Here is a 19,921-nt window from a genome sequence, read left to right as displayed (position 1 = left end):
TAATGAATTTAAACAATTAATCTTATGATGTGAAATTCTATTTCTAGGTCTATTCAGCTTTGTATATTTCATAGTTTCCTTCAAAATAAATGTCTACTTTTTTTTTTTCAAGATTAAATCTGCTTATTTGCCATGTTTTAATCATAACTTAATAATAATCAATAAAATTTCATAACTCAGCTAAAATCCAGGGAAATAAAAACCACACAGTAAAGAGAAAGCATCTTTATTGCCCAGCTCACTAATTTTCCCCGACACAGGCATCCATTAACATTAATGTGTGTTATATCACTGCACTATGAATGCTAGGCAGGGTTCTCTTCTGACAGGGGTTTTAAATAAATTTGTGCAATCTTGCAAGTTAGGATAACAATCTAACCCAAGCTGTGATTTGTGGTACCATGTGTCCGATATTTTATTGGATGAGAGCCAGAGATTTAAGAGAAGAGATTCCCTCTTCATAGACAGTTGGTCAGCACATGAGCTGCTAACATGCCATTTCTCAAATAAAATGCATGCACTGCATTAAACACACACACACACACACACACACACACACACACACACACACACACACACACACACACACACACACACACACACACACAGTAGTGCTGCTATACATACAACTAAACACAATTTTAACTATAATCTTATATGGCAAATAAAACCAATTATGAAAAGATCCATTGTCATAATTTGTGTTATTGTAGAAAATTGTAGTAAACATTTTATATATATATATATATATATATATATATATATATATATATATATATATATATATATATATATATATATATATATATATATTTATAAAGCTCAAATTCCACTGACTGACTCACTCACTCATCACGAAATCTCAAAACCACTGAACGGATTGCAATGAAATTTGGAGCATACCTTCCTCTTGGGTCTTAGGTGCTCACTAAGAAAGGGTTTTGAAAAATTTGGCCTGGATCGCGGCTAACACGAGAAAAACGCGATTTCTCACGCATTGTAAATTCTTCGAAATAACATTACGGATCTTAATGAAACTTACTACATTGTTTCTTATTAGATGTTAGATGCACGATAAAAAATATTTTCAAAGTAGTTTGCCCTGTATCGGTACTACAAAGGGGTAGTACGTTATTTGTTGACGTTACGTTCTGATCTCTGATCATCTGGTCCTGCTCAGTGCTTACTGCTTATTGCTATATTGCTTAGCGTTCTGCCACGGTACTTTCAGATAGTATATATATATATATATATATATATATATATATATATATATATATATATATATATATATATATATATATATATATATATATATATATATTCATTACAGAAATACAAATAGATCACAAACTATTCTGTTCTGACTTCTCAGACATTTGGTCTGATTTGGATATTTTAGACATGTAGATATTTACATTAGCATTTATGGCATTTGCTAGACATCCTTATCCAGAGTGACTTACATTTATTTCATTCATGCAGCTATGTGGTTAAGGTCATTGATCAGGGGCCCAGAAATGGCAGCTTGGTGTGGCTGGGAATCACAAACTTTAAATTTAAAGTCCATTGCCATAAGCACTAAGCTTCCACCTGCCATGAGACAATAAAATAAAATGTAGGTCACAGAACAGAGATTACATTCATTTATATCAAATGTGATGCTGAAATGACATTTACATTCGTTCATCTATTTTGGGAAATAGAGCAAATTTGTTAGAAAAGTATTTGAAAATCAAAAACATATTTTGAAAAACAGAGTGATGTAGCTGAGATTCAGTAATTCTTCCTGCAGAATACATAGACCATGTTGTCCCTGATTAGGATTTCTACACAGGGTTTTTAACATCTTACACAGAGTATTAGAATTCATATTAAACTCTTTACAAAAACCTTATCAAAACCCAAATCTGAATACGGATACGGTTACAGATATTGTGGCATTGTGTTACACCACATTAAAAGCCTACAAACAGCATTACGTTCTAAAATAGCACGATGTATCAATATTTTTTAAAGAATTCTGGATCATTGTAACAGTAATTAAATATATGTTTTTTTAGAAAATGTGAATATTTAAAGGGCCTTTTAAAATGGATCTATAATGAAAATCTAAAAGTTGAAATGAAAATTGGAAATATTCAGAAATACATGCTAACAATAATGATCCAGAATTCGTCCCTGCAGTGAGAGTAAAACAGAGTACACTGAAAAGGCTACCCTGCACAGGATCATACTCTCTCATCAGTTTTTCCCGCTCAAGGCAAAAAGCCTCTGGTGTAAATCAGAGCAGGTTAAATGTGCGTCAGCTTCCTGGAGCAAGATTGCTCACAAAGCTTTTCATTAAGCTTTGGCAAGCCATAGATCGTTTAGATTAAGTGTTGTCTCAGGCAGCCCCAAATCTGTAGTGCTTTGGGGCTTGCAGGCTCCAGGGTTTGTGCCATCCAAACTGGCAATCATATATGAAATATGGCAATGATATAAAGTCTGGAGGTCTAAGTTTTTGACTCATCATATTGTAATGTCCTTCAGTTTTTTAAATTTCTTTAGAAGAATCTCTTTTCCTTATCATTAAAGCTAACACAGGGTAAAGGAGTGAAAGCATTTCAAACCATCATTGTTCATGGAACCATAAACTATTACCATAAACTATTTAAAAAGGAATGATTAAGGATGTAATAACTCTCTTTGATTGTTTGTGAATATCACGAAAAATATATATAAAAAAGAGGTTTTGAAACACAAAAGACAAAAAGTAAATGAACGGAACAAGGTTATTACATCCTTAATCATTCCTTTGTAAATAGTTTATGGTAATAGTTTATGGTTCCATGAACAATGATGGTTTGAAACGCTTTTACTCCTTTACCCTGAAAGTTAGACACTAAGGAGGTAAAAAAGGATTTATATCGATTGGCCAGGCAGAGGAACCGAGCTGGGAAGGATGTGCTGCAAGTTAGAGCAATAAAGGATGGAGATGGAAATGTGTTGACTAGTGAGGAGAGGGTGTTGAGAAGATGGAGGGAGTATTTTGAGTCTCAATGGACTATGATGTTTGCGGATGATATTGTTATTTGTGCTGAGAAAAGAGAGCAGGTTGAGAAGAGCCTGGAGAGAAGGGGAATAAAAGTCAGTAGGAGTAAGACAAAGAATGTGCGAATGAGAGGAAGGGCAGTGGAGTGGTGCGGTTACAGGGAGAAGAGGTGGAGAAGGTGGAGTTCAGGTACCTGGCGTCAACAGTGCAAAGAAATAGAGAGTGTGTTAGAGAAGTGAAGAAAAGAGTACAGGCAGGGTGGAGTGGGTGGAGAAGAGTGACAGGAGTGATTTGTGATAGAAGGGTATCTGCAGTGGCAGTGAGTAAAAGACAGGAGGTGGAGCTAGAGGTAGCAGAGATGAAGATGTTGAGGTTTTCGTTGGGGGGGATGGAAAGCATTACAAATAAGTTTATTAGAGGGACAGTGCATGTAGGACAGTTTGGAGACCAGGTGAGGGAGGCGAGATTAAAATGGTTTGGACATGTTTAGAGGAGGGACATTGGTTAAATCAGTAGGAGAATGCTGAGGATGGCGCTGCCAGGAAGAAGGAAAAGAAAAAGAACAAGGAGGAGGTTTATGGATTTGGTGAGGGAAGACATGCAGGTAGTTGATTTAAAAGAGGCAGATGTAGAGGACACGAATGATCCACCGTTGCGACCCCAATGGGAGAAGCCGAAAGAAGAAGAAGACTCTAATCTCTGTGATTAGGTCTAATCTCTGTTGTGCAAAATACAGAATTTATAGATGCTTAATACACTGTGTGAATGTGTAGCTTATAAGTATGAAATACATATAAAATATATTCCTGTTCTTAAGTAAACATTTCTTGTTTTTCAATAAGAGAAGAGAAATTCAATATTGCAGTGAAGAATTCAGTTTTTGTTGTTTTGTGATTGAAAATGAGAACAAATTGCATGTGACAGACATCTTGAATAATCACAGTCAGTTGCTAAAAGCAATTAACATATGTTTTCATTTTAACAATCTTAAACATTGCAGTTGAAAGACTATTTCATTGTTAGGACAGAAACAAGTGTAAGGGGGCTATAAGACAAAAATAAAATAACAACCAATGAATATCTCATAAATAGCTTGTAATGGCATACAAACCAATAAACCTGTCACTTACTAATGCAGTTATTAGTCATTAATTACTGTCTAATTTCTGACATTGCCTGATGCTACACTTCTGGATATTGCAATTATGACTTCCCTTCTGCAGTACTGGATGGATATAGAATATTACAGTAAATACAAGACATTATATATAGTGTAAAGATTTGAAATTCATAAAAACAGCTTAATTCTCACCCTTGCTTCATTAGGTACTCACTTGTATTCTGTGGATTTATTCCTAGTAACTGCTGCTGCAATCTTGCTGCTCATCCTGATTCTTTTTCACAGCAGCCTTGGTGTTGTTTAATTATATGGTTTATAATTCCACATTTTATGTCACCCAAGTTTAAGGTTGGATAGCACTCAAGGTTTCTTCATCTCAATGATTTTTTTCTTTGTCATCATTGTGTTTGTTTTGTTCATTTGGGATCTAGATCTGAATCTGAATTTTGGTAAAGCTTATTTCGGTATCTATTACTAACCGAGCTGAACAAATAAACGTGAATGAACTGTGTCTGATTTATTCGATTATGTAATAGTGTTAGGCATTTTGATCTCTAGTTGGTGAGGACACAGATTGTGCATCTGAAAAATGCGTCAGTACACTTGCTATTAAGCACTCATCTCTTCTTTGTAAGGGCCAGATGGCCTTGACATGAGGAACAGCTTTCTAATCAGCTCCACTGTCAGATTTATAAATGTTACCCAATCCAGAGCCACTCATTATTTTCCACTCTGTTGAGTTATACCCAAGACTTGACTGCTCAAAGGTAATGAGCTCGGATTCACTGCATATCATATTCTACGTAGAATGTGTTTTCTATAAAGAACTAAATTGAATTCAATTTAATTTGGATAGCACATAATAATATTAGACATTGTCACACAGCATCTTTATATAAATGTATATGTAGATCTATAAAGAGCAAGCTAGATATGAGGGTGGCAGGGAAACTCTCCCAAAGAGGACACAAATAAACTTGCTTGTGTGTCAAGTCTGCAATCATGCCATGTTTTATTTTCTGTATAGCAATCTATATTTATCTATATTTATCTATATTTCCAAAAGTATTGGGTCACCTGATTATAAGTACGGTATGCGATTTGTGAGCATTGCATTCCACATTTAGTTCCAATTTGCTCTTATAATTTCCTCCACTCTTCTGGGAAGATGTTCCACTAGATTTTGGAGTGTGTTTGTGTTCATCAGCCACAAGGGTATTACGAAAGGCAGGTACTGATGTAGGTGAGGAGGCCTGGGGTGCATTCAGCGTTCCAATTCATCCCAAAGGTGTTCAGTAGGGATGAGATCAGAGCTCTATAGAAGGCCACTCAAGATCATCCTCTCCAAAGCATATAAACCAGATCTTCAAGGAGCTCACTTTGTGCACAGGGGCATTGCCATGCTGGAACAGGTTTGGGTTTCCAAGTTCAAGTGAATGAAGAATTGTATTATAGCGCATGTAAAGACGTCCTATAGAATTAGGTGCCTCCAGGTTTGTGGTAACAGTGTGGAAAAGAATCACATATAGCAGGAAAGGTCAGGTGACCCAATACTATTGGATATATAGAGTATTTCACATATGATTTTTCAATCACTGCTGAGGATAGATTATGGATGTATCACTCAACAACTGAGCTTTAATGCACCTGAAAACTGAGCAGTATCTTTTTCCTTTTTTATGTTTTTTTTTCTTTTTTTTTTTTTTTTTATTACTTTCCTTAACAATGTTCCACTGCCTGAGCAATATACAGTGTATGTGAGAGAGCATTGATATACACTGCCACTCATCACTGCCAGTCGTGCATCAGCAACAGCACACTTTGGCACATGAGCTCTCAGCAATAAGGTTTTAAAAGTGCTGGCTTTGGCTTTTGCAGCAGTACCATGCCTGTAAAGCATCTAAGCAGCACTATAGTTTACACAGTCAAGGCGAATTTCTTTCTGGGACTATTTATCTTGATGACAAGACCATGTCTCTGTCTTACCCACTCTCTCATTATATACACTGATTTAATCTTAGAGCAGCTTAGTGTGACAGTCAAATTATATATTCCAATTAAAAACAAAAAACACTAGAGAAAAGCAGTGAGTATTATCAAGCTGTGAAAGTTAAAATCATTTTTAAATTGCCTCTGAGACTGATTATGTTATAAAAACGACTCCTCAGACAAGTTAGCATTATGAATTCAATAAATCTTGAGTGATCCCAGTTCTCTTCCATTGAGTAAATACACCCCTCACATTTCAGCAAACATTTTAGTCTATTTTCTCAAGGGACAATACTATAGAAATGAAACTTGGATATATTTTAGTCAATGTGCAGCTTGTAGCAGTACAGATTTACTGTCCTCTAAAATTAACTCAACATGCAGCCATTATTGTCTTAATAGCTGGCAACAAAAGCGAGTACACCCTAAATGATAACAGCTGTATGCCATGTAACCATGCAAAACCACATCATGTTCATGTTGAACATCCAGTGGTCAGCATGAGGGAATTATACTCAAAGCACCAAATTTTAACTCCTCTAATACACGATACACAAATTTGTATGGTCCTGCCAAGCAGACAAAAACATGAACATGATGAATAGGACATGTGGTTCTGCACGTTTACATGACATACAGCTGTTATCACTCAGTGTGGTTGGCAGTTTGCTAGACAATAATATGTTGAGTTATATTTAGAGGACAGTAAATATGTACTGCCATACAAGCTGCACACTGACTACACTACAATATATCCAAGTTTCATTTTTATAGTATTGTCCCTTGAGAACATATAATTAAATTGCTGCTGAAATGTGAGGGGTGTACTCACTTTTATGAGATACTGTATATACACTATATACAACCCCAATCTAAAAAAAGTTAGGACGCTGTGACAGAATGCAATGATTTTCAAATAGAAAACATACAAAATAATTACACTGAGGAAATGTAGCATTTTAAGGAAATAATAAAGTCATTTTGAATTTAATGGCTGCAACACGTTTAAAAAAAAAAAGATGGGACAGGGCTACAAAATTCTTGAATACGTTTAAAATTCAATATTTTAAGAAACATCTTGCAACTAATTAAGATGATTAAGAAAAATAGTGTATCTTAGAGATGCATAGGTATCTCATTCTGAAATACTAGAGCAAGTTTAGTCAACCAATATCTGTAGCCAAGACCACCATGACAGGTGCTGCAAATCAGCAAAGGACTGGTTGATGCAAGTTGACTTACGGGAAGAAACTTTGGATGTCAGAGGTTGTTGCAAAATCATCCCAAGCTTTGGGTAGGTTGCCCAAGGAAGTGAAGAATCTGAAAACAACTAAGAACCCCAGGTCATGTCCAGGTCTTTAGTCAGATGTTTTATAACACCTTTAAAACGAGTTCAGTCCTGATATCAGAAACATTATATGAGCGATAAACAGTCATTCCCTTTCCCAGCCTTTTTCTTTGCTTTTGAAGTTACTAATAAATCATAAAACTTGTCAATAAAGACTAAATAGTGCTAAATGTTAAATATGTAAAGCTCTTTTTGCCCAAAACTCTAAAACTATATTAAACTGCATACACCATACATATATGTTACTATTACTGAAACAATAATATTCAATGGCCTCATTAATATAAGCTTGTGTTTTTTTCTTGTCAGCTTGATTTGATATAATGATATAAGTTCTTAATTCATGAGCAAGGAAGTAATATCTGTCTTAATGCAGAAGTCTGAGGGACAAAGCTGTTTCTAATGAAAGAAACTTCTGTGTAATGACTGTGTATGCTAAGAAAATTCAGGTTATAACTAAGATACCACACATCTTTTTGTTATAAGGACTTATAAACGTGTACGTGATGTGTACGCAGTTTCGTTTCCGTACCGATTTTGCTTAATGCCATGAGCAGTGCAAGGCAATATGCGCAGCATACTGTAGCATTCTTCCCAGAAGCAAATCAGACAGAGGCCAATTATGGTGTACTTTTCTCTAATTTCTCAATGTCCATGGCAATACATGAATTGGCAGCTGATGAATAAATTAGGCATACCTCCAGTAGGTTGCACAGAGCAGCTGTGATATGAGAAGGGTGATACTTGACCCTGCTGTTTATGTTTTCTTTTCAGCCCAGTGTTAGCTTTCCTTTGACACTCACTTTGCTAAAGGTTTTATGTTGCCTTTGACAAGTGGTATACTGATCTCAATCTCCTCTGAGAAATGGCCTGCATGAGGGATGTCGTATGTTTTTTCAAAGAAGCCCGCATCTTTCCATTTCCCACTGTTTTTTTGTTTTGTTTTGGGTTTTTTGCAAATAAATTGTGTTAAAGTGTGAAAATTTCAAGTGTTGCCTTTATTTTCGATAACAGCAGCTTTACAATTTTAAACCTTATTAGTTTATTATTTCATTGGGAATTAATAATAATAAACCAATGGAAACAAACAACAACAATAAAAGCGTTTATTAAATAGTCAAATATCTATAGTATAGGATAAATAAAATTCTGGGATGGTATGGTCCTTTTTAATTGCTCCCTTTATTAAAAACAAACAAACAAACAAACAAACAAATCTTCTCAGACCTTTTTGACATAATGTTTAGGAACAGTTTCTGGATCCACTTGTACTCTGAATAAATGATTGTTAAGCAAATTTATTTATTATTAGTATTTTCTTTATACTTAATTAAACATGGTGTGTTGTTTCTTAATTCAAAAGAAGATCTAGTCATAACATTTAACCTGTATGCCCATTCCAAAATTATAGCTATGGTTTTTAAATGCTTTACTGGATCATCTGTATCTCCAGTCAGCTTAGTTTCTGACAATAACTATATACAATCTGCACAAAAATAAAGCAGAATGAAATAACAGTGAGGAAATGGCTTCCATGTGTTTGTAATTAACAAGTATTTACATGAATAGTGTATTAGATGATATATGAAAATGATCATGTGCACATTTAAACAGGGAAACAGAAAACAGGTCAGAACAGTGTAGTATAGATTTAAGAATACAATAGAAAGAAGTGTGTATTTTGGGAAGCAGCCAGTGGAAAAGGAGTAGGCGGTGTCTGTGATGCAAATTTGCGGAAAAGAGCTCTTATTGGTTTGGGTGAAACACGATGAAGGCTTTAATATTTTATAAAGCTCCTCTTGTAATTCTCACAGACACAGTGGAGAAAAGACGGAGGGAACTTCATTCGGTACACAAGAGAAACTCCACGCAGACATCACCACATCACTATGAGTGAGGTAGGTTGAGTGCTTCGCATGGATTGATTATGATGCACGGTTAATGCATGGTTATCAGGCAATTATTGCTTTTTTTATATTAATAATAAAAAACAATAATTGCCTGATAACCGTGCATTAACTGTGCATCAGGTTTGTTTCCATGTCTGTTTTAGAAATTGTAAATTGTAGATATAGTTATTGTAATATTTTGCCATTTTTTGGCTTGACCACATTTTTTGCCCAGGATTATATACTATATTAATTTTACTTCAACAAAAAGAGTGATACTAAACTGTACTATTTCCTGTCTCTGAGGTTAGTCTCTGATTATGAAGTATACACCTTTACTTCAGAATCTTCTGCACTCTGCTCTACTGTACTCTAAAACTAATAATGGTCCATTTATGCACCATTTACCATCTATCTATCTATCTATCTATCTATCTATCTATCTATCTATCTATCTATCTATCTATCTATCTATCTATCTATCTATCTATCTATCCATCTATCCATCTATCCATCTATCTATCTATCTATCTATCTATCTATCTATCTATCTATCTATCTATCTATCTATCTATCTATCTATCTATCTATATGTCTGTCCGTCTGTCTGCCTATCTATCTATCTCTTATTATTATAAAAATACAATTAATTGCAGAAAATAAGAACTTATCAATAAGTCATATATCAAATCATTGATAACACATATAGCATGTTTTATGAGTATTGGTTTTGGTGTATTTATATAAACACACACATACACACGCACACAAGTTTCTTAAATGAAAATGATTATACATTAAGCAATCTGTGGTGCAGTAGATGTTCGGTTTTGTCCTACATTTACCATCTCCATTGGGTCAGTTTAATGGCATGAAATGGTATTATGCAACAAATATGAAAAATAAATGAATATATATATATATATATATATATATTGCCTATTATATCTGTCATTTAATAACTGTAAATTTAATATCATTGTAAAATAAAGGAAAAATAGGAGCCACTCATGGTGAATGTTCAATGTGTATGTACAGGTCATTTACAGAATTGAAGATTAACATGCAAATTAGCTGTGATGGCATGGAATTAGAGTCCCAGAGTATCCCTTTTCAGAGTATCCCTCTTCAGTTTTACGCATTCTTACTCAGGTTGTCCTTGAACACTTTCTCCTATCATTTGAATATCTGTAAAGCTGTTTCGTTTAAGTGTCTAGTGTTTGGGTGCCATACAAAAGCACTTAGTCAAATTGAACGTAAGAAGGGTGTGCAGGGTAAAATATACCTTGAAAGACAGGTAGGTTGGATATCATAAAAAAGGATAATATATATAAATAGATATAGATTGATATAGATATAATGTACTGTATATTATTATTTAACACACATAGAGAAAGTATGTCAGCTTCGTGTTCACTAATGCCTTTTGTCCCAGAGGCAGATAGTGTGTTCTCCTAGCACTCTGAACATTATGTGATTACATAAGTTCTCATGTGTCTTGGAGGAAGCATGTACAGTATAAGCTTTTGAAATGCTCAATCTCTTGCTGAGACAGTACAAATAAGCACATTTTCTAGATTAAAATGAATAGACGAACACCTGAGTTGTATATGGAAGATTTCAATGAATAAACTGGATTAAATCTTTACAAAATTACACAATTATTATTTACAAAATTTCCAAAATGCCTTTGTCAAAGACAATAATGAAAACTCAGTTCTTGCTATATAGTAGGCTGTATAACTATCATATAACACTTGTTTTACTTACCACTGCATATTTCAACTGCTTTTTCTGTTGGATCCTTATTATTTGCAAACCAGTAAGTGCATTTTTCAATTTGTACAAACAGCACAATACATTGCATTTCTTGCAAAAGACTGTACTTTTCTCAAAATCCTTAGTTCATCTCTCAAAAGTAAGTATTTGTGTCAATGAAAATCACATTCCCATCAGAATGAAAAGTTCCTTTGTCATTGTTCACAAACAAAATCATAAAAATGTTCAGTCACGTTGTCAGTATGCACAGTTTCAATATTTCTGGAAATAAACTACAGTTTGGGGTACAATGATTAAAAATGCACAAAAGGTTAATTCCTTCTGTATGGTATATATGAATTTCAGCAGCACAAATGTATATATTTAATTGCATTTTTGATTATTGCATATATATTGATTGCAAGAGACCAGACAGGATTCAGAGTTTTACTGTACTACACAAGTGTTCGTTTGATTCTTGGTTGTTCATCTATTTTCAGAAATTGTAATTTTTTGTTTTGCTTTGTCTGTATTAAATTTTCCAATTGAAGGTTCGCAAGATTCACCCTTGACCTGTTTTAGAGAACTATTGATTATTGGTTGATGTGATGCTGTACACTCTCCTTCATTAGTGATATTCAAGATTCATCTGCACAATTCATCAATTCAAGTCAAATTTACAAAAAAGTTCAGTAGAAATTTTAGATGACAGATTCTGACAACTGGTTTAACCATTTTGCATTCAATAACGTATGCAATGAACTGATGCCGAGATGTTTTGGAAGTTAAGACTATTTAGGTGAAACCAGAATAAATTGATTAGCATTCACATCAACAACTGATAATGTAGGAAACAGCAGACACTTGTACACAATCGATTAAATGAATGCACAAAAGCATTCCCAATTCGATCAAAGCAACATGAAATGTTCTTACGATGAGCACAAATGACTAAATGATGTGGAGCTTGAACAAGTATTTTCGAGAATTTAATCTCTGATCTGAGAAACGCTCCAAGCAACTGAGAAAAACTGTAATGAATATGAACATTTGATTGCAATTTAAATGCTATATAAATCATATTACACTGCTCATTCTCCATCCCCTACACACATACACACAAATTTAAGTATGTGCTCTGGACTGGGAGAGTGCTCTGAGAATAAATTGTGCTTTGTGATATATTGTTTGAAAGCACAGCCTATAAATTGGTGAGCTCTCTAAATGCTCCCTCTTTTTTGCCGAGGCAGTGCAATGATGCAAATCTCTAGATTGTAATCAATAAAATAAATTTACAGCTTAATTATATGGTTAAGGCTGTGTTTGGAGGGTAAAAATTACAGGCAGGGAAATAGGTTAAAATATTCAATTTAAAAATCAGCAAAAACAATTTTTTAATTCTTTATAAGGATTTTTTTTTGTAGATGTTAAAAATCCTTTTATAGGTGCTTTGATTGCAATGTTTTAATGTCTATCATAACATTTTTAGATTTAACAGCAGTAAAATGATATTGGATTTGGACCAGTAGGTTTAATCTGCGTTTATTGCACTGCTTCTGGTAATGATCCATATCTATCTATCTATCTATCTATCTATCTATCTGTCTGTCTGTCTGTCTGTCTGTCTGTCTGTCTGTCTGTCTGTCTGTCTGTCTGTCTGTCTGTCTGTCTGTCTATCTATCTATCTATCTATCTATCTATCTATCTATCTATCTATCTATCTATCTATCTGTGTAGCCTCAAATAGACAGACAGACAGACAGACAGACAGACAGACAGACAGACAGACAGACAGACAGACAGACAGACAGACAGATCTATCTGTGTAACTTTGTATAGAGCAACAGACAGGCAACAGACAGACGGGCAGATGGACAGACAGTCAGACAGACAGACAGACAGACAGACAGACAGACAGACAGACAGACAGACAGATAGATAGATAGATAGATAGATAGATAGATAGATAGATAGATAGATAGATAGATAGATAGATAGATAGATAGATAGATAGATAGATAGATTGCCTTTTCCTTCCATTCATTATCATGAGTATAGGAATCCAACTGTGTTGACCAGAATAAAGGCTTGTCAGTGGCTCTTTCTATTCATGTGTTATAGGCAGAGCATTGTTCTACAATCAAGGCAATTTTTTTCCCCCAAATTTGTCATGGCCAGTTCACACCCAAATGCAATTTCTTGATTCCTTTGAGGCATGTAAAACTAGCTTACTGCATATTTTTCTCATGCAACATCAGGATGTGGCATAACACACTTGCATAGAATAACTTGAAGGAAAGTGCTATTTGCCTAATTTCACATACATAACCATGATGAACGTGAATGTGTATTGGCAGGAATAGTTTTGATTATGGAGATAATGGTATGCATGAGTGTCTACAATGCCATAGCAATCTGTTGGTTGAGAAAGGAACAGCATTTTGAAGAAGTTTCAACCATTCTTTTTTGGGGAAATTTAGCTAGTAGGTGGAAGCTACCAAGACCCAATTGGGGAGAAAAAGAGCAAAATACAAAAATCCAGTAAAATTAATTGAGAACAATACATAGGTTAATCTCTTTCTTGCTATATTTAATGTGTATCGTTTCACATTTTCAGCATCCACATGGCTTTTTCTTAAATGCATGTGAAAACTGTACTATAGTTTGTGTGTACATGCATGTAAATGTGTAATATCTTCATTTTGTGAAACTTGCTGTAAAAACCAATTAAGCAAATAACAAAGGAAAACTACAACATAACATTTTCTGTTCTTGTAGACCAAAGGATCAGCAGCAATTGGTGGAAACAGCAAAATGTCTGGGGGACAAGGTAAATAAAACACTAAACAGACTAAAAAATATTTAATATACTGTACATTAAACCAGTCATGTCACTGTATAGATTCGAGGTGCCCAAACCCATTCCACCGAAGGGCTATACCAACCATTATAATAAAATTAATGTTGCCATGGTTCCTCTCATTTATGATTTCATATAATTTTATATAATGTAATAAAACTGGCGAAATGGCATTTTTCCAATACCCCCCTCTTTTCATATATGACTGGCTCGTGCCTTTCCTTTTATTTCAAAAAATAATATACTTGAAACAACAGCATGAATATACCAGCAACATTTGCAACATTATTTATCTCATCCCTTAGGAAGCTAAACTTGTCAAAGTAAATAAAAAATCCTGCTATGCCAACTGAGTTTTGAGAAGTTTTGAATGCTTTAAAAGTGCCTATAATTGCTTCATGATGGCACTATTTTTCCTTCTAGTAAATATATACTGTACATGTCATTGCAATAGCAGCTAAAGCAACACTTGCAGTATTCAAAGCCTTATTGAGATGCGATTTTGCTGACTGAGAACAATATATCATATTCTAGAATACCAATGTAAAGAGCAAAAATATTACTATAAAAATATAATTGTACACCAGATCCCAAAATACTGAAAAGTAATGAAACATGAGAGCTGCACATTATATCTAACTATGGTTCAACAACTAAGCATTATTCCTGTCGATGTCTAATTTCCTTATGTTCTGGAATGCTTAGGCAGATTCATTTCAAGCTTGTTGTGGCAACCAGATGTTCATATCAGTAATGCTCTTTATCTAGGCTACTAATTGATCAGGGTTATGATATTTAAGATTGTTTAAGTCAGCCAAACCCACTACAGTGTTCATGCGATGCAAAGATCTGTCAAAAGTGGACAGTGAGCATCACATCTTTTACTCAGTGGGTTTTGATAGTGTTCATCAGTGCATACCAAATATTTGGAAGCTGAAAAACCTTTTGATAAAAACAAAAGTGTATTCAGTGTTTAAATTGAGGGGGGACTGGGAGATCAGGCATTAGGGACCCCATGAAAAGTAAAAAAACAGACTTTCCCAAGATTATTTTAGTGAAAAAATATATGAATTACACAACTGGGAACCCCAATAAGACTTGACTCAATTTGAGCACTGGCTGTATTCATTGAAAGCTTGTTTTACAGCATGAAACTACACAAATCATAACAAAGTAAACTCAGGCTAGATTCATAAATTTAAATGAAGTTGAATGTGTTGCTTTTGTTTACTAGAGTTTTTTTCAATGAGCATTTATATTTAAGATGAGCAAACAAAGATGCACATTCCTGTTCGCACATAAATGCAGCACAGCAGTTGCTTTCATCAAATGTACTGATTTGATTTTGGTTTCTGCAAGTACCCATTCTGTATGTAGCCATGCTACATGTAGAACATGCTAAAGAGCATCAAATCTAATCCTACACCTTAATTTGCAGCTAAGAGCCAATGGCATGTATAATAGCCTGATAAATTCCCAAATGACAGAAACGTTTTTAGTTCAAGTGATTTGAAATGATTCATGATACATTTAAAGATTTTGCCTCGAATATACCATTTACCACAGTTACTAAGATTTACAGTACTGGCAAATGCTTTAACATGTATGCTGGTTTGAAGGTCTACACATAGTTCAGAGTTGCTGGATCAATAATCTAATGCTTTCTCAATGTTCGTCAAGTAAACTGCTTTCTAGCAGGAAACTGTGAGGCAAAAGCATTGGCCACAGTATACCAGACCTAGCTAGAGCATGTTTACTGCCTAAAGAATGGAACAAATCAGCTAGTAAAGATCAATGCTTATGTGCTGCTATATCAGCTTTCATCTTACAGGAGTTTCACAAAAAGAGAAACTGTAAATGGCAGCATAGATAAAAAAAATTTGCCTTTTATTTACTCACCTAGTACAGAGGTGTGTAAAGACAATTTTATTACATTCATTAAATTGCTAGGGAGAAAACATAGGTACAAGATTTGTTAATGTGAAAGCAATTTCATAGAAGTAATCAAATGACTTCAGTTACGTATGGAACCATAGTTCCCTGAGGGAACGCTAAAATTCACTATATTATCCAAGTAACTAACAGATGTATTTCTGCCAGGTTGGGGCTATGCCAGGGTTCAGAGACACACAAATGCAGAGACACACTTGAAAAATCCACAATTTTATTTACATGTCTATCCAGAAATATAGAGAAAACACCTACCCGCCCCCCCACTCCCCTACACACACACACACACACACACACACACACACACACACACACACACACACACACACACACACACACACACACACACACACACACACACACACACACAATTAAAACAACCAGGTTCAATAAAATATGTGAATAGTATAAGACTTCAGTGTTTACACTTACACCTGAGACCAAACATTTACCTACACTCACCTTTATATGCATTTCTTTAATCAACTCTATAAAGGCATCTTGGGACATTTTAAACAAAATGGTAGCTTTATTTATTGCCCAGTACTTTTTGCCCTTTGTACTATGGAAAAATCCAAGTGACAGTCAAGCCAGCTTAACCAAGAATTCTAAAAAAGTTCCGCCAAGAGCAATTCTTTAAAGAACTCTAGATACAGTTAACTTTAAATGAAAAAAACTTGGGACCCTGCAGAATCTGTATTGTTCAGGGAGGAAGTAGAAATGACAAACTAGTTTTAGAGCTGAAAGCATAAGTTACATCAAGTTATGTACCTCCAACAATAAGTAAGTCTTACATCACCATTGTCTGATAGGCTGCCAGGCAAAGATGATGCAACTTCACCAGGACATGGCATTGAAAAGCCAGACTAAGGTTTTGAAACTGATTTTAACATGTTGGAGTGTTCACTTGTCAGATAAACTATAAACTGAGCTTTTAAACCTAAGAACTATGAAGCATGGGGGTGGGAGCATTTTGTCTATGTTAGATAAGCAATGGCACCATGAGCAGGAGGAATGGCTAGAAATACAACCAGAAAGTTAAAACTTGGTTGCAACAGGGAAGGGGGTCTTCTAGCAGAATAACGATTCTAACAATACCTCTAAGTAACACAGTGGCTTGAAAACATCAAAAGACGTATTGGAATAGTACAGCTGAAATAAATCTGCCTTTTATCTCTAATTAAAAAAATAATGGAACTGAAGTTCTAGACATGACATATATAGTAATGTAAAATGTGTGGAGTAAAAATTTTAATTAAGATTCAATAGCCTATATATACAGTAAGCCAAAATTTGGCCTTCAACTGTATGTGTATATAGAGAAATTGAATGATTTGAATATGTAGTGAGTAGAAAGCATTAGCTGCAATAAAAAAAAAAAAAATTAAGTAAAATGTAAATAACTAAAAATCTGACCTAAGCACAAATAATAAAACAATATTGCTTTGTTACTTCCATCTCTCCATATTTTTATATTGACTACATAGCAATTCATCTGTCTAATGGTGCACATAAAAAGTGAAGCTCCATTTAACTGTTGTGTCAAAAATTAATTGCTGCTGGATGTTTCAATCCTAATGCCATCTTTTCTTCCCCGCTAGACACTTGCTATTGAAATGTCTTATTGTCATTTGATATGCACTTTGTCTTTGACTTCGGTCTCACAGAGTGGGGTATAGTCAATTAAATAGCTCAAGCTCTACAGCAGATATCAGTGGATATAATACGCATTTCTTAATGTAGTGGCTGAGACCCTTATAGTAGCAATAACAGTTTATATGCATGAACATGCAGGCTGCAATGGATGGGTCATTTTTGATGATCATCAGTATGACGGATGGATCGCTTGATGGCTAAAGGGTCAGAATATGTACTTGCAAATGTATAGTAAATATGAAGCATGATCTGCCATTTTAGACATCCTGCCATATCAGATTTTTGACTGTTATAAAAAACCCTAAAAAACACCAAAAAGCATTCAATTTTCACATTATTAGTTTCTAACTCTTCTTAAATGGCAGCTCACACAGTAATTTGCAATTATGACATAACATTGTTTTGCATTGCCATTTATTATTAACTTAAAGTATTGTAACAATTGGCTTTCAGCATAATACTTCTTATTAGTAAAACATAATGATGATGTGATTTCCCACAGCTGAGCATCTGTTTTCCCTAACAACATGTGCTCGACTCAGTACACGGCCCTCATTTAAACATTCTAAAAGCCATCTGCTAAATGATCCGTTGATAAAAAAAATGAAACAGAACAGTTATTTTAGGATCTGCTCAGCAAAAGACATTCAGTGTATGAATATATGTAAAGGCCTTTGTCTCACTGCAGCTTTAATTAATAATAATATAAAACGTTAAATTTGTTATTAACTAATTAAGCTTTAACATGCATGGTTTGTCTATATAACCATGTTAATTTATTTATTTACTGAAACAATAGCTTCTATATACAGATTTGAGATGTTCGAGAACATTGCAAGTAAATTAAAGATTCTAAATAAAAAAATATCTCCTTTATTTCCAGATGCATCCAAGAAGGACGTCTCAGAGGACTTTGACATCGACATGGACGCCCCTGAAACAGAAAAGGCAGCTGTCGCCATCCAGTCACAGTTCAGGAGGTTCCAAAAGAAGAAGACTGAAGAAAAGTCCTAGTGGCTGCAGAGGAAACCTATCCTGATTAACACACCAGATAGGTGTGGCGTGATGCTGCATGTGAAAGAATTTCATTCTATATGGACTCAAGGAGTATGGTGGAGCTGGAGCAAACACAACCTTTCAACCTTTTGGGAAAAATTGTTATGCAAAAAAATCTGTTATCTGCATTAGAATTGTCTTGTAGTCAGATGTTCTTGTGTTCCTACAACTTGCAAATATCACTATAATATTAACAAATTGAGAGAATCATTGGGTTTATCATATTGAAACTGTTTCTCACTTACTATTACCTCAATACTGCTTTATATTTTAGTGACTGAAAAATAAAGAAGAATCCAAAAATCCAGGTTTTTTTGTTGTTGTTACTAGTTGTTATACATTGCAGAATAGAGCTTTGACAACCTTGAAGGTAGAACTGAAGTGTAACAAACTACTGTATGCTAGTCTTCTTCTTCTTCTTTCGGCTGCTCCCATTAGGGGTCGCCACAGCGGATCATCCGTCTCCATACTACTCTGTCCTCTACATCTGCCTCTTTCAAACCAACTACCTGCATGTCTTCCCTCACCACATACACCTTTTGGCCTCTTTTCCTTCTTCCTGATGGCTCCATCCTTAGCATTCTTCTACAGATTACCCCATGTCCCTCCTGTGCACATGTCCAAACCATCTCAATCGGGCCTCTCTTACTTTGTCCCCAAAACGTCCTACATGTGCTGTCCCTCAAATAAACTCGTTTCTAATCCTGTCCATCCTCGTCACTCCCAACGAAAACCTCAACATCTTCAGCTCTGCTACCTCCAGCTCCACCTCCTGTCTTTTACTCAATGCCTCTGACTCTAAACCATACAACATCGCAGGTCTTACCACAGTCCTATAAACTTTCCCTTTTACTCTTGCAGATACTCTTCTATCACAAATCACTCCTGCTATCACTCTTCTCCACCCACTCCACCCTGCCTGCACTCTTTCCTTCACTTCTCTAACACACTCTCACAATCCCAGGTACCTGAACTCAACTACCTTCACCACCTCTTCTCCCTGCAACCGCACCACTCCACTGCCCTCCCTCTCATTCACATACATGTACTCTGTCTTACTCCTACTGACTTTCATTCCTCTTCTCTCAAGCGTGTACCTCCACCTCTCCAGGCTCTTCTTAACCTGCTTCCTACTCTTATTACAAATCACAATATCATCCGCAATCATAGTAAATGGCACAAAATGGAACATTAAACACAGTAATCATACATTAGATTACTGTGTTAGATCTTAATAGTCATTGAAGAAGCCATTCTTGAA

Source organism: Silurus aristotelis, assembly GCF_946808225.1.
Source record: "Silurus aristotelis genome assembly, chromosome: 22".
Taxonomy (NCBI): domain Eukaryota; kingdom Metazoa; phylum Chordata; class Actinopteri; order Siluriformes; family Siluridae; genus Silurus; species Silurus aristotelis.
This window is presented reverse-complemented; position numbering follows the sequence as displayed.